This window comes from Cimex lectularius, unplaced genomic scaffold (assembly GCF_000648675.2).
Source record: "Cimex lectularius strain Harlan isolate CLEC.00 unplaced genomic scaffold, Clec_2.1 scaffold70, whole genome shotgun sequence".
NCBI lineage: Eukaryota > Metazoa > Arthropoda > Insecta > Hemiptera > Cimicidae > Cimex > Cimex lectularius.
In genome coordinates, this window is record NW_019392651.1 from 1,605,079 (window position 1) to 1,622,841 (window position 17,763).

Below are 17,763 nucleotides of genomic sequence, written 5' to 3' on the forward strand. Positions count from 1 at the left end.
ATTAGATAACGAACATTTTGATCGCACTAGCCTGTGTCGTAGAAGTATGGAAGACTAAACAATATGAAACCTCATTCCTGCATCAATAAATATATTATATCATTAAATTAATAATACAGTAAAACGTGCATCTAAATTTTAAAAAATATCCTTTTCTAATTCTAGCCCTTGGTGCAAATTTTATAAATTATCACTTAAATTATCTTACTTTCTACAACGCATTATGCTGATTACTGAATCTGTTATCTTCTGACGTCTGTATTTTTGACTTAAATCATTCTTCTGTTTATAGTATGACTTGTTTCCTATCCCCTTTTTACCAAAAAAAAATTTTTTTTTACTGGGGCTTCCAGCATCTAGGTCATTTCAGCCCCCAACTATGTCTATATTCTATTTACTCTTTCAAACATTACATCCTTACAAATAAATACATTCATACACATAAATACATCTATACAGTACATTCATTCCGTTTGGTCGGTGGAGTACTTGATATTTCTCCACCGACCAACAACAACAACCACACTAATCTAGATTGGGGTCAATGGAGTACTTTTATAAATATTCCGCCATCGACCCCGAACACACACTCTTACGCTCCCATCGTTCGAGGGGTGATGATGACGTTATATCACCCTCACCCCTCGCCATTCACGCAATAAATACATGCATTCAGACTAAACATATAGACGCACAACACATAAGACATACTATATACAATAAAAAAAAAAAATTCCCCCAAAAAGCGGAATAGGGGACTCTGAAACTCGCTACCGTATTCGAGAACTCTTCTTAAGTCCGGCGGCATACCTACACGCTCTCTGTATGGAACCAAGGCATGGCATGCCTCTATTATGTGGGACACATCGAGCAACCTTTCTCTGCATAAGGGGCACCTGCGCGGCCTTTGGCCCAAAAGCAGGTGCCCATGTGTCAACCGCTTATTCTTTTTATAATATTATTAAATTGTTTTTTCAAGATACATAGTTTCCTAATATTGTTTTTTTTAAACTTACGATTTTTGATAACTTTTGGAGAAAAAAAATTTATTATTGGTAAGTGTTCGTTCTGACACTTACGAATAGCGAGTTGGATATACTTTTCATTGATAAGATCAAATATCAAAATTGACAAAATATTTCTTGTGGAAACCTCGACATTTTATTAAAAAAAACGTTCTTATTCTGCATGGAAATGTGTTTTAAAAGGTTTTTTCCACGAGCACTTCCTGTGCGTCTTATCAAGTTCGATGACCTCTGAAAACCGATTGCCCCAGGGAATATTTGGAAGGGACGAGCTATGCGAACATTCATCGGGAAAATCCTTCGTTTCTAAATTAGTCCACTTTTAGGTTGGAGGAGCGATATGTCGCCGGGGAAATCAAGGACCTCCTGGCATATTTCGATATCCAGGCTAGATAAATTGTCTTGCGCGCCCGACGAATAAAGAAATTCCACCTTTCTCCTCAGATAATAGCAATATATTTGATAAATTGTGTTAGCGTTACCGATTCTATCCTTTCTTTGAACAAAATAATATAAAAATTGTAAATGAGTCTTAAGTAAAGAATATACTGAAGTATAGAAATGCATTTGGTATCTGTGTAACGACCAGAATGAGCGGAAATCTTTTTCGTTTTGCGAAAGAAAATTTTTATATAAAAAGTGTCAAAAAAAAGAAACAAAAATCTCTCACATGAATCGAAGAATCATAACAGATAAACAAATTTTTCCAAAAAGGTAAATGATGGCGACTTATTCATCAGTCTAAAACCTGCCAACCCTCTCGCCCGATTATTTCACAAGGTTTTAACTTTTTCTTGCGCAATTGCCGTCGATTGAAAGAAAATATCGTTTCAAATCTCCAAGCTCTGAATTGGAAGCACATACAAGAAAATGGAGAAAAAGTTAGACGTTCTTGGGGAAAAAGTAGCAAGTGACTTCTCGTCCGTGAAAAAAATTACTAACTGAAGTTTGGAAGAAACAATGTTTTTACATCGAGTTCCAAATAAAATGTGTTTGCTTTCTCTTTGAAAGTCCTTTGTAGAAATTTAATACGTATTATAAGTTATAAAGAGAACGGGCGTATCCAAGTTATTCACTTAAACATGAATAAATAAATTCTGAGATTTCCTCTTGTGGTCTACGGGGTGATTAACCTATATTTGATAAGTACTTATCATTAGATAACAACTTATATCCTTCATAGTACATAGTACAAAAGGACACAACACAAACTGTGACGAAGAATGTGCACAACTCACAAACATAATACAAACTACGACACAACAAAACTGCTTTAAATTCAATGAACAGATAGACACACCAAAAGACGGAAAGAAATGGGTAATCCTAATTCAGCCATACTCGCAGAAGAATTTTCACAAAATTTTAAAAAGAAATACTTCCAGGAAATTTTTTTTTATTGTAAAAAAATTGATGAAACTAAAATAATAAATCACAAACTGTACAAAATACCAGAGAAATTTTGTTGTACTCGCATACACTTTATTATTCACCTTTATTTTTTCATAATTATTAGAGAATTGCAAGTTTTTATTATGCGTATTCGCTTGGAACAAACAAGCGAAATTTTCGAGAAGAACATACAGTACAGGCAGACATATAAATCTCCTATCCAAACGATTTCGATATAAACATCTATCAACCTTAGAACAAACGTCGACAGCGTCTTACAGCGGAGGGAAGACAAATGCTGCTTCGCTTATTCAACCGCATGTCCAGTTTATAACTCGCAGTACAAACCGACACAGTACCTTTCGTTATTTCAATAATGATGAAGAAAAAATAAAGAGTGGGCCTTTCGTGATGGATTATATCACGGCCTTGTTCTCAATGCGTCACCATTAATCTTGACAGTTACCTGCGGAAGACATAGGCCCAAAAACAATTTATTAACAAATGAACATTTCCAGTTTGTATAAATTCAATAATTGACTGTAATCAAGTATAAAATCCTTTTACGACCTAAGGTACAAATTGGACTGATTCGATGTCCAATTCCTGTAAGAAATCCAATCAATTTAGCATCGCCAAACCGGACTTTGTGGGTCATTGCCTTGGGCGATTTTGGAGTTGGGGTAACCCCTTCTTAGACATCATCACCATCAACAGATGAGAGATGAAGCAAACTAGTTTTAGAGAGATGTTGCCTTCCCCTTCAATGATTTATTCAAATTTAACGCGCGACAAGAAACAACTTGAACCTACCGTTAACAATTTAAATAGCATGTTAATTTCGTTTCTTTAAATAACATTTTAACAATTAAGAAAAATTTGGTTTTATGGTTTAAGATTTCAAATATGAATAGAAAACATATAAAGATTATCTAAATATTAAAGATTATTATTGTTAAATCCACTATATTTAGTGGTCTGATTGACCAAATTACTTCTTTAAATTAATAAATTTTTTTATATAATTATTACTATTAATTGGTGGATTCGTGAGGAGCGTTCAACATCGAGGTAGTTTTGAAAAAAAGTTTTCATTTTTTCCTGAAGTTTCGATCTTTATTCGGGTCATCTTTAAGGCGTGGGTAAATTACGAAACAAATGTTGATTGGAAAAATACAGATGTAAATATAAACTTTGAAGCCAAGTATTTTATACTCACATAAAGGGTGGTGTCATATTGGTGCTATGTGAAATTGTGAAACGGGAATTTATATTTTGTTGTTTATATACGATTGAAACCAAGTGGGTAAAGAAATAAATCTGGAAAATTTTCTTTGCTCATAACTGAAAGGAAGTCGAGAATGGGGATATTCTGGATTGGATTTGTGATTAGGGGTAATTCCGTATTGGAAAGGAAGTTAATTGTTAAGAACGATAACAAAGGAAAGGAAAATATAAAAATAATGTTTAATAGTTTATTTGCTTTATGATGTGGGCAAAGCTACAGCTGAGTTTGCGTGTATCTGTTCTGTAATTAATGTTGTGGGTGTCCCTGTTAATGAAAACCATTTCTTGAAAGTTGCGTTTGTATTTTTTTTTTTCAACGTTTAGTATTTATTAACTATATTGTTCTACCACACGGCAATAATTTATTAGTTTTGGAAATTAGAAAATTATAAAGGTTTACACCACGGTTCATTGGATTTTTTAATATTTTTTATATGGCCAAAATATGTCCACTGCTAAAGGCGCGACCGGATACTAAACCATCACAACATCTCGACATTTAAGAACTGTATAATTGGGGCGCCGTTTTTCTAAGCAAAAAATTAATACTTATGTCGTTAAGATAATTTTATTATTTCACGTCAGCCTCAAAATAAAGATTTAATCCCTTTCTATTAAACCACTTCAGTTTTAACCAAATCTGGTTTCTCAATCCAGGCAATATCGAACTGCAAATAACCTTTCATCATTAATACTACTACTTTCAACATTTATTAATACCATTAAAAAAAGACTAAAATCCCTACGGCAATAAATCGGAAATTAATTTAAAAAATTATACTTAGTATAGTGTACTCAAAGTTAAATTTCAAACAGTACGCACAAACTTTCACACAAAACCAATATGACACTACAAGAATAGCACAACACTTTACGCCCTGAAGATAACCTGAATAAAGGTCGAAACTTCGACAAAAAAAACTAAAAAAATGTTTTTCTAAACTATCTCATTCTTGACCGCTCCTCACAAATCCAATTCTTATTTGAACAATCGGTCTCTAAAAACACACGTTATTGTTATAACAATTCCATAATATACATTTTTCTTCGAAGCACAAAGAAATACTGAGAATACGTTTTTCCTTATTATTCTTACATACTTGCATAATGTTTTTTTAAATGTTGATAAATGGAAACATCAACAAATTATGGAATTTTTATGCAAAGTAAAAAAAATGAATACGTAAATTTTATATATATGTAAATCAGCCTTAAAAGGCCATAAGCTCATAGGAGTTTCGATTTAGAACACTCAGAGGGCCAATATGCTAAAAGTTTTTAGATTCGTCCTGTTTTCTAAGTTCACAAATCTTAAAAGATATTTTTCAACACGAATAGAAATCGAGACTCTTAGGACTCTTATAATTTTTCTTAAAATATTAATATTATTATTTATGTTAAAACTATATTAACACTTTTTGAAATATTTAAGCCAGTTTAAAGAATAAATATGTATTTTGTTATGTAACCAACCCCAATACCCTGAGGAATGGGAGATTCGCTCTGGCCCTTAGGGCCAATAAATGCTGGGAAGTTTGTAATTGCCGTCCTATATTCTATGTTACAAAGTTACGACAAACTAAACAAGGAATGATGATTTAAATAAGTTCCAACGTAAAATATATATAAGACATAACTTGAACTGAAAATGACCAATAAGTCACACAAGTCGATTTGTACATTGCAAGCTGTATTTGCTAGGTGCAATGTGTAATGTTTCTTTAATTTCATCAAATTTAAAAGTATGTTGTGTCGTACCGTAGACTATGATTATAGCATTATCTTGAAAATTTGCGTGTTCTCACATTACACATTTTTACACTGCCTGCGATGTAATGCGATGCGGAAAGAACTGATTTTAAATCTAACGAGAGTTTATACAGCGTGCGATGCATAAAAAAAGGTAGTCAGCTCTGTCATTGAAGACAATTAAAGCCATGTATGACAATATTATGTCAAAATTATATACGTAAACATAAATTTAGTGCGCCAATGATCACATCTTGTGAAATTGTGTGCACAAGTGTTCTTTATTCCAGCTGAAAAAAGCTTAACAAAAGGCGAGGTGGCCAGTTCAATTCCCAACAACAGTCCGTTAATCCCGTTTTATGGTTCAGCCACGTTTCGCCTTTGCACGCCAGCGTAATTGCATGTAATTGTAAGAATACTTTCGTTTGAAATAAGTACAATGGAAATTGATTTACGTTTGTTATAAATGCCCGGTATTTGCCGTCAAGATTTGTTATTATTAGTCTGAAGCTTCAATTAGAATAAAAATAAAATTGTTGTTCGAAAAAAATCAAAATTTGTCAGAACAAAACTAGCCTATGCAATAAAAAGTAAAAATAACAAAAAATATAAAAAACTTTCTTCCAAGAATTACGTTGAAATACAGAGGTATTCGCTTTCATACCTTATAACCCACCCCTACATACCACATGGAAAACAGCTTTTCCGGGCGGTGTCGGACCTCTCACAGAAATGCTGAACAAGTAAAAAAAAAAAATAACAGACATATTGACATCGTAAATTTTGTTCAGCACAGAATTCATTTCTTATGTTAAATGAAGACGTTTTGTAATGATTTATAAGACATTATTATATACAATATGAATTATTTTGGTTTCACGTTGATGACATAACCACTAACGAAAAATTATTACTATTTTCCATTATTCTGTTAATAAGTAATGTTTTTTAGATTTATTGTCATGCTGAACCTGCATAGGGTCTCTTATTGGGTCCCGTCTTCTTTCGCGGGTTTGTTGAATTACTAAAACGCGTTTCGGCTTTGCGCCATCTTCAGTAAGGAACTATTTGTCACTTTGTCCGAGTTCTATTGTTTAGATTAGTTCTATTGTCGTCCTGATGTGAATATAACTGCGTGATCATGTTACAGCTATGTATTTGATTTCCGATATCTATGTGCATAAAGTATGGATTTTTATTTTACGACGTTGTAATCAATCATTTTAATGCTATGTTTACTTATTACAATTCATTGTGTGTATTGTAAAATTCCATTCGTTTTGGATACATTACTACATTACTTTCTTACAATATAATATTAATAAATATTAAAAAAATCTCAACTTAAATCAACTTAAAAAAGATTTTCCTTAAACTTACTGCACATTTACATAAACTTTAGCAGATTATTGAGGTCGAGCTTTAGTTTCAACTCTTTCTTTGAGATCTGCTTTGAAAGCTTGCTGATAGCAGTACAGTTAAAGGTATAAAAAATCATTTAATTTCAATTTGTTATATCACCAACTTCAAAGATGTACAAACCAAATAAGTACAAAAGATTTAAATTTTAAGTTAAATTTTGATGTTTACTGCAGTCCACTCCGTTCTTATAGGTTTATATTGTACCTCACCCTGTCATCGCCCATTCGGAAAAAAGCTTTCACATTCAACTTAGCCGCAAAAACCTCTGACAAGGATCGACTCAAATCAGCTGTTAGATAATAGTTCGGAAGGCCTTATGTAAATGAAAAATCAGTTAATGAAATAGAATTGCTCAATTTATTGGTAATAATTATCACTATTGCATTCTGTCACGGGGTAAGAGTAAGGTTACTAGATCCCGGATGTATACGCAAGGAAAACCTCAAATATGCAACATAATGTACACTATTACAACCTCAAATATGTAATGTTATATGCACTCAAAAACCCTGGAATGTACAAACCATTAATAATTTGCTGTAAAATTATTAATTTTTTTAACAGAATCATTTTTTAGTCTAGTGCATATTCATTTTGAAAGGAAATAGGCCAGAAAATGTGTCACATAAAAATCCTATAGTTTAAATATTATACAAAATAAACAATTAGGCTTCATTACGTTCATAATCTGATGCAAAATTGTCAAGGAGGTACATTTCCAAGTTAGCTACAGCGATTATCGATCAACAATTTTTGTTCGTCGACAAAGGCTTTTCAACGTCGACAGAGTTGACGGAAGCATACTTGAAGGAACTTAAAATAACTGGATCATCGATTCACTGTGTAACAATTAAATTGTTTCCATTAAAGATTTCATTAATTTTCACCAACTCAGTCAATCCGGAATTTTTGTCAAGATTTTTTTTTTATTTCTGTTATGTTCTGTTGTGTCATAATTCCTAAATTTGGTAGACATTCTTACACGCTAGGAGCAATGCTGAAATGTTCAGTCAGATCAAATATGTTTTATTTCTCAAGACTAAAAGAAATACAACAACTATCAGTCATTCAAAAATTTAGGAATTGAAGGAATATTATTGTATTTTAAAATATTTTATAACATTTCAAGCCATTTGTTTTCTTAAACTGTTCATAACATTGACACGGTAAAAAATGAATTAGTGATGGCGGTTCAATCGGCGAGCAATTCCTTTGTTCAACAGGTCCCAACGGCGCAAACAAAGGCCGTAACTAAGCACAGCCTCAAATCAGGGAAGTCGTGCCACCTCACGACTTTGCCTAATTCTCCGGAAAATCAGCAAATTTCCTTTTGTCAAGGTCAAAACAAGAATTTACCATGCCTGAAATTTACAATACCATGTCTGTACAATCTTTATATATACTGGGTATCTCAGTTCCTTCTGGATCGATTTTTCTCTTCGTTTGAAGCAAAAAATGCTCAGCAGAAAATTTTCGGAAAGTTCTCTATTTTGAAGATATTCGTCAATTTAGGTTCAACTTTTCACTACCTTACCACATAAAAACGCTTACAACTTCCAAAATGTTGAGACTACAACAAATCCGATTACACCATTTGAAAGAACGCTAAATTTGCTGTAAGATACTTCTTTGCAATAATCTGAATGACATAAAATGTTTGACAATATCAGTTGGAACATGTCCAAATTACAAAATTTACAATTTTGGTCATGATTACACGTTCTGCTGAGGTTACAAAAAAATACCTACAACTTGTCAAATTTTACAAAAACTTCTTCATCTATTATGCTTTACGTTGTTATATCCAGGTTTTTAAATAACGTTCTAGTAGAGATCAAAAATAATTGAATGTTCGAAAGCTAAGGCAAATTTGAAGGGGGGGGGGTAGAAATTTAGAAAGTCAGTTATGCATTGGAGAAGAGGGAAAACACTTTGAGCATTTCCTCTGAAATGTTCCTCATTTGTTGTTAGGTGCTCGCTAAAAAAAGAAATATTGCATTTCATTGTATGAAGCTTTCTGGTATGGTTTTTGTGAGATTACAGATGTGTCATTTTTATTTTACAAAGCGAGTTCTAATTGATTTATTTCTACCCCTTCAAATTTACCTCAGCTCACATTTTCGAACATTCAATTATTTTTNTATTTATTTAAAATTCTACAAACTATAAGTCAAGAACATAAGTATAAATTTTAATAAATAACTACTAGAAGACGCCTATCATAAAATTATCTTTTATATTTATGATTTTCTAGCTTAATACTTTATCATGTTACAATCGAGGATAACGCCATTTCAGAGGAAAGCAATCAGTGCCTCGAGAAATAATAATCTATAATTAACAATTTATAAGGTTAATTAATATGAACACCTAACAACAATGTTGAAACTTAAGGTCTCAAGCATAATGAAATTAAGAATCGAGTTTGCAATGAACAAAATCGAGATCCGTCCGTTTAATCAAAATCTAATCTCTATCGTTCAGCATGCATCGTGCAGCTCTGCACTTAATAACTTTAAATATGATGACATTTGAAGGAATTTCTGACCTGCAGGATCAATGTCTTATATGCGGGGTTTGCGCTCCCCAGGCCCTGCAGCTTTCTGGCTTATTGTACCTTCCTAGTTCCTTACTTCAGTACACAATAGACTCAATCCTTCTACTTAGAAGTATCAGGTCATTGACTGTCGCTGCTGCAATTTGATTCCCTAAGTTTTTTCCGTACGTTAAGTTACATCTCCATTGAGCTGTTGCTTCGTATTCGAAGATGATATGAGTGGCTGTTTCTTCCTCCTCATTACATAATCTGCAAATGGGATCATCGTTGTATATAACCATGTTGCGTAGATGTTTTCTCAGATGTCAGTGACCGGTTAGTAGTCCTACCAATCCTCTGATTTGGCCCTCTCCAATTGCGGGATCATATAATCAGTCCCCATTTCTAATAATGCGTGTCTGATTTTTATAATTATGCCCGAATTTTTAGTTCCTTTCCAATTTAATTGTTTCCGGGGCCTAAGTGAGATTTTATTAGCCTCTCCTAGTATGATATTTCAATGGAGGTTTAGCAGAGTTTCTAATGCATTTGTAGGTGTTGTTCTCATTGCCCCTGTGATACGTAGGTTTGCTAGTCTTTGTATGCTGCCTAATGTTTGGCTAGCTACTTTTTGTTGAGCTTTGTTCCATCAGATTAGTGATCCATAGGTTATTCTGGGTCTTATTACTGCCGTGTATAGCTAATAAGCCATTTTCGGTTTTAATCCCCAAGATTTGCCTAGGGTCCTTCTTGTGGTCATTAGCAAGATTTATATAGCATTTTTATAGCACTGTGGTTATTAACAAGATAATTGATTAGTAGGCCCGAATTTCTTCTACGGTCACGTCGTACGTCCCAAAACACTTCTTCCTGAGGACAAGAGGTGGGTTGGTGTCAACTCTGCTTCTTTGCAGGATCTGCACGTACCGTGTTGTGGTATACCAATCTTTTCCGGTTGCCATTCAATATGCAGTGTCCTGTTAAGAATCCTGTCAGAATTCGAAGTTTATTCTTGCTTCCTTTTATGCATTCTGTTGCTTATTTCCTTCCAAAATTTGCTAGCAGTGTTTAGCATTGTTTATATCCAATGAATGAATTCCACTGTTTCCTCATTTTCATTTTATCCTTTTGTCTAATGTACTCATTGATAGTGTGAATCACAGGGGGCCTTGCAAGGGCATCCGCATTCTCTTTGTACTCTACTCCCACATATCCTGGGACCCAGCAGAGGGTGTATTTATTTTCCATAACTAATACTAGTTTAGTTTTGCAATTTAGCGCCATCTATGAGCTAATAAGTTTGAACTTAGTACTTTGATGGTCGCTTGGCCATCTGACATAATCGCTATATACTTGTTTTTGTATCCTCTGTTCAGATTAAACTGCGTAGATCTCTTAATTGCGTGGACTTCAGCCTGGATGAGACTGGTGAATTTTTCCATGTGTTCTGAGTATTTGATTCCAGGATCCAACATTCCTGTACATACCTTGCGTTCTAGATCCATCCGTACCAGCAAGTGCCTTTTTCAATGACCGGGCTTTTGCTTTTTGCCTATTTTTTCCAAAAACCCTACTCCCCGGGGTGAAAAATTCACCTTTGGCCCGTAAATAATAATATTTTCTTATCCAGAAAGTGAAGGATTACAAAACAAATAAAAAATTGAATATTGTAAAATTTTTTGTTATGGCCTGCGATGTCAAGTCCGTACGTTAAGTAAATAGGTATATTTTGAGTACACTCCCTAGATGTTCTGAACATTGGCGACATCTTACACATTAATGTATATTGTTTACATTTATCATTTACACATCATGAAGATAAAATTACGGTAAATGTTGTCTATTGTTATTAAGATAGCAAATTTATCAAAAAAGCAAAAAACTCCGAATATTTCTCAATACCATTAAAAGGTTTTTAGCTGAGATAGAGAGATAGATGAGCGGGATTCGAGCCCACGATCTTCGGCTTGATACGCCGCTGCTCTACCACTTGAGCTATCGTGACCTCGATCCACTCGGACACCAACTTCCCATCTCAACCACACCTTTTGAATTTTCCCTCCTTTTTGCCATTTTTCAAATTTCGTGTAATCAATTTGATTCTCGGCGACAAATGAAATGGCCACGGAGAGCTTTAGTGAAGGATACTTCATTTTAAACTTATTAAATTCACTAGTTTCGTGGCCCGCTTGACCAATTAATTGTATGATATTAATTGGTCAAGCAGACCACGAAACTAGTGAATTTCTCAATACCTTAAAAAAAACACTAATACAACACAAAACATCACGTAAGTTATTTAAGACAAAAGTGCAACAGTGAAGTTTTCTCTAATTGCGTTTAAATATTTATTAATCTTACCATCCTTTCTCATGTTCCAGCCAGAGACATTTCAGATATTTCTCATGTTGGATGGACAGACGATTCAACTACGTTTTGAAACGAACTTCCAGTTCAAAACTAATTGAAAAAATGATTATTATAATATTATAAAAAGATTATAATTAAAAGCATATAAACATTTTATTTCATAAAGTAATCTTCACTTAAAGCCTCAGTATTAAATACTGTCACATGTGGAATAAGTTAGAAAGAAAAGGTTTTAAACGCTTTCACCCTCTAGATTTTGGTACAGATCCTAGAACATTAATATTCTTTCTAATTACTCCAATTAACTATTCTTTTTACCTAAAGGGTTTGGTTGAGATGAAAAATTAGTATCACGATCGGGATTCGCACCCACGACCTTGTGCTCAATTCGCCGCTGCTCTAACCACTTGAGCTGGGAGTTGGTGATAGCTCATGTGGTTAGAGCAGTTGCATATTGAGCCGAAGGTCGTGCGTTTGACTAATTTTTCATCTCAACCAAAATCCTTAGATAAAAATTATAATTATCTGGAATAATTAGTACGGTCAATTATGACCACTAAGCAAATATATATTTTTCTAATAGTGAATTGTTGGATTAAGTGGCTCTTTACACTAATGGTTTCATGAATATTCACCCAACGCTGTGGAACTAATCTCTCTAATTGAACTCGGATAAGATTCCAAGGCACCTCTCACATACCCAGACTGATTAAAAGAAACATGATTTAACTGGGAAAAATATTTAAATCGAAAGTATTTGTATATAACCACCACCATATCACAAAGATGGCAAAATGCCGGAATTTGTCTGGATGATGAATTAAGTTAGATTATGTGGGCCAAGATCGTTATTTATGTTTCGTATATATATGATTTAGTGTTGATTTCTGCATGATGAAAATGTACGTAGTTTCCAATCACAATTGTTCAAAAAACGATCACTGCGCAATGCAACTCTTCTGGCAGGTGAAACCAGCTAGATTAGGCGGACCAGAACCGGACTCGGCCAAAACAGAATCAACTCCCCCCTAGATCCGTAAATTTTCAATTTGTTTACGATTATTCGTTAGGCATGTTGTTCTTTAAGTTTGAAACCGAAAGTTACTATGGTTCCCATTTACATTTACGGAATTCTTTTTTGTATTTTTCAGAACTTCATTAACAATTTACAGGTTTAAAAAAGGCTCAATTTCCCCATCAAGTCAAATCGCTTTGAAGCCGGGTTTTTTTGCCCCTTTTGACGAAGGAAAAACAAACAAACAAGTCTGGGAAATTATATTCCTTGTTTTTTACATCAGTTTTCAACAGATCGTGTGGTCTCATTCAGTTAAAAGGTCTTCCCACAAGTATCGTTTATTTTTAGCCGGGTATTTACTATCAAAATCATGTATATAAAATCAAAAATTATAAATTTTTTATCAGTGATGGAACGAGTAGTTGAACGTTGAATGTAATTTGTTCCTCAATAATTAAAAATTTAATTTTAACTTTTAATTTAATTAGCGGTGTAATGACGGTGTTGATGTTAATTATTAACGACAACAATGTTGATAATGTTGACGTTGAATATGCAATATATGTATGTACAACAGAATTAACATTGTTGGTAAAATTATTATTTATGCTTAATGAATTAATTAATTAATATTGTATCGTCGTCGTCAGAATATTCAACATCACGACGCCGGTAAGCTTCCGACTATCTCGCTGGGGGTGGCGTCGTGTTTTTCGGGGGCGTTGTCTGCCTGCTCTTCACCAGGTTATTGCGGGGGTTCCTCCAGGTTTTTCAGTCGGGGGCGGGGTCCCGTTGCTAGCGATATTTCCGGGGATGGTGGGAAGCAGAAAAATCTTTATATGTTAAATGTTTGTGTTGTCTTGTTCTTTTATTAGTGATTTGTCAAACTTGAGATACCTTGAAGGAGTTAACAAGTTAAGAAAACAAGAGACAAAATTTGAGCGAAGGAAAAAATCTTCTGGAATCCTCACACAAGATCAGGCTCAAGCGACAAATAACTTGCTTTTTATACAGTTTATCCGATGAGCTTTAAAGAGAAAGAGAGTATGATTATGTGTGATGATATCATTTTCCAGGGTTATCGACCACTAACTTTAATTTCAGACGAAGCCCCAGCCATAGGAGGCAAAACTCATTGTAATTACTAATTAGTTCCCAGTTTCAAAGAGGCTATAGTCACTTAAGAGTCCGTCATGTTATATACATGTTCACTCTTTTGTACATTTATTGACATCTTTCACCAACACTCTGGATTAAGGTGTGGTCTTGAAGAAGCACGTAAATTCAATAGTTACTGCCAAGCTTTCAACCTATTTTAAGGTCATCATCAGAGCAAAACAAGTTTTTATTGGGCGATCACAAATTTCCTTGAAGACCGACTCAGTCCCTACGTTGCCAAAGACTGTAACGATTGTAAGTTTGGCATTAACAACTGCTTTCTTCTTCAAGACCATATCTTCATCAAGAGTTTTCGTAAGGGAAAAAGTTTCGATATTTCTAATACGGAAATTGACATCTTTCATCGCTTGAAGCACTGCTCAAGGGATGTGACATGGGTTTGCAGGTTTCTGGTTAAGATGACATAACGATGACAGGATCTTTATGAGAATAAGGGATGGCGGTGTGAATAGCATGGTGAGGATCGTTTCAGTAATAGTAGGAAAGTCTGCGGTGTATACTGTATATAGGACGAGCCCTAATACACTTCCTTGTGGTACCCCCCCTATATCTGAATTGCAAAAGTCAAACTTACTTTATAACAATCTAAAATCGGTAGTTTTCTATCGTTTATCAGTAACATAAGTTATGTCAGTAAGTTTGGTATCGATTTTGTTTTTATTCATTGACAACTAGATGTAATGGCCTTTTTGATCTCTGCAACATCCTGGCAAGAGAATCTTCTTTCCTTTCTGAAAGGAGCGGAGAGAAAGTAATTTTTCGGATATATCTTATTCTGATTTTTTCACTGCTGTCGTAAAAATTATCGCTTTTTCAACACACATTTGGTATTTTTAGACCCGTAATGAGAATTATCACAATAATTCAAACTGTTGGAGCTCAGCCGCCTTTTGGGCAGGTCTGGGAGGTCCAATAGATTAGCCGTTAATGTTGCGGGGTAACTTGACAGCTCAAAAGGCGTATTATGCGTCATTGTGCTATACGTTATGCCATTTCCTCAAAACTGAAGGGTAAGCCCCTTCGCCCTGAAAGGGCCCTCAAACAAAGCCGGCCAACACTGGATTCAAACGAGCTGACTAAACACTCCTCTAATTCTATCGTCCGATTATTTTGATAATAAGTTGGAAATATTGTAAACATTACATCTTACTCAGAAAAGTAGAAAAACAAAACCATCTTTTTTTTTCATTATAGGATCCTTATAGAATTATAAATTAGTGTAACTTTTTCATGATTTTAAAGGACCAACCGGTTTCTTTCCATTCAAAACTCTTACTTCGCTTGTTCGGAAATTTTATAATAAAGAAATAAAAAAGTGAATAATGCAATATTGCTGAATGTTGCGGTTGGATGTCGTCCCGCTGCTTATCCGATTGTCAGCCGTTCATGAAATTATTTTAGTGCTATAACTTTAATTTGACTATACGATATAAGCACTTAGAAGCATAAAATACATACTGAAAACTTTCTGGCCAGAAAATAGAAACGTTCTTGACTGTAAGACTATACTATAAACAATTATTAATTGTGATTTAAATTGAATCTGTGTGATACGACTACTCTTCAAATAAACAAAAAGCTTGTTCGTAAAAATCCGATTTCAACATTCAAATTCTGCAAAACATACAAAACTATTATTTATAGGGGATGCCTTGCTCCTTGGAAGTTGTTATATTACACACATAGTGTATGGGATCTGGTTTCTGGTCAGGTAGAGAAAGAAGTAGACTCTGTGATCACCTGCCAAGCTTTCGGCCTTTATACGACCATCATCAGGGCAGCATCCCATTACTCACATTAACATTGCATAATGTTAGTTTTGGTTTTATCGACTGGGCCTGCATTTCGGGGAGACCACTATCCTTGAACAAACAACTCGCCTTAATTGCAACTTAACCAACCTCATGTACTTCCAGACCTCGTAGTCGATGTCATCGGGGTTTTTTCGACATTCTGTAATGTTTATATGAGTAATAGGATGCTGCCCTGATGATGGTATTATAAAGACCGAAAGCGTGGCAAGTGATCAGAGTCTATTTCTTTTTCTCCCTGACCAGAAACCAGATCCCAAACACATTAATCGTCGTGGTCGATTTCTTCTTCATCAGCATTACATACAGACACCTAACTTTGACGAAACTTAGATGTGGAACGAAGAACGAGTAAACGGTTGGGTCATATGCTTTATTTAAAAAATTTTATATTTGTGTGGTGTTTATGATCTCCAAATAATCTTATATTTCTTAAATTTCATTCCATCTTGCTTTATTATATAATATATTATATTATATTTTAATCGATATTTTAATCAAGACAGTTGTTATATTTAAATCATATTTAACAGAATTATCAAAATTTAAAGGAAATTGGATCTTAACTCATTTTTTGCAGAGAACCTTTTACCTATCTTTTGGTTAAGTTCTTCCATAAATAAGTACCTATCCTTACTGATATTTTCTACAAAAAAAAGTTAACATTATCATTCCGCTAGTGCTTTTTCAGATTGGTATTGAATTTCAATTCCGACAATAAACTTCGATTTCCCTTCTTTTTTAAATAGGCATAATTTTGCCAATTTTTCTAAAGTGGCGGGCTTAATGGGGGAGGGCCGGCCACTTTGCTAAATGGCAGGAAACGGTTTCTCGGGACCTGATCGCATTAAAGAAATGCGCCTTTGGAAAGCCCTCATCGGGCGTTATCGGCTGGCAGCTTTTACTGCGAAATTCGCAATTCGCAATAGTCAAACCTCTGGGAAATCGCTTCGATAACACGGCCCATTATCAGTGTTGGCAAAGTGCTCACGACGACTAGGACCTTCGTTTCGCTCGCCCGACCGTGAAGGACTGAAATTGAAATTAGCCAAACTTTGCCATCAAACGACACTGAGCTGACTCACGAACATGCGAAACGACTTTAGGTTTTGCACTGTAATACGATTTGAATAGACCAACTTTGTCCAGGGTCAACGCTTGGTTTGATCAAGCCCCATTTGACTTCGCGGCGGAGCCGACATCAAAACAAATCATCTTTGATTCGGCTTAACGTCTGACAGCATGCCTTTTATATATTCCCAGGATATTTTTACTGATCGACATACTCACCCCACCTTTATCATTTCTATACTAAACCTAGCTATTCTAAGCTATTTTTCTCTTTTAGTTGAGGGACTATTGAGATTATTAAAATCCATAAACATTCCCCTCACGAAATCGAAAAAACAACTTGATGCGAGCACACCGCACTATAATGGCGTTAAAGCAAAGCCAATCTGACATCATGGGTAACAAATATACATTTTTATCAAACTCATCTAATATTTTGTCAATTTTTTTTTGTCAAAATTATTTTTATTTACATTTATCTTCTTCTTTCTATATCAGGATAAGCATCAAAATTCAAATCACAAAATCCCTACCTAACGAATAAGAATTTTTTCAATAATGTAATTAAATCATCAAATTAATTATATCTTGCATAACAACAACAATTATAACATTCTAAACTTAATCTCTTTAAAACATAGTTTTTACTTAAAGTTTGTACTTTCCAAAGATCCGGATTTCAAGCATTACAGCCTCAGGTTGAAACAGTTACAAACACGTCTCTCGACATGAATTGTAAAATGTTGGGTAGGAAATAAATTGTCTTTTTATTTACAATTTATTTCCTACATATCATCTTATTATGAAGTTCAACAAATTCAGGATGGTCACCATCAAAAAATGAATTGTAAGAAGTTACTCTCAAGATACTCTTACAATTCACGTCGCGAGACTGTAATTCCTTCA

The 17,763-nt window shown here is 34.3% G+C and overlaps 1 protein-coding gene across 1 annotated transcript in view; it reads left to right on the top strand.

Moving 5' to 3' along the window:
• The window catches only part of LOC106667703, a 147,099-nt gene that overhangs the window by 124,521 nt on the left and 4,815 nt on the right, over positions 1–17,763 (top strand). The window lies entirely within an intron of this gene.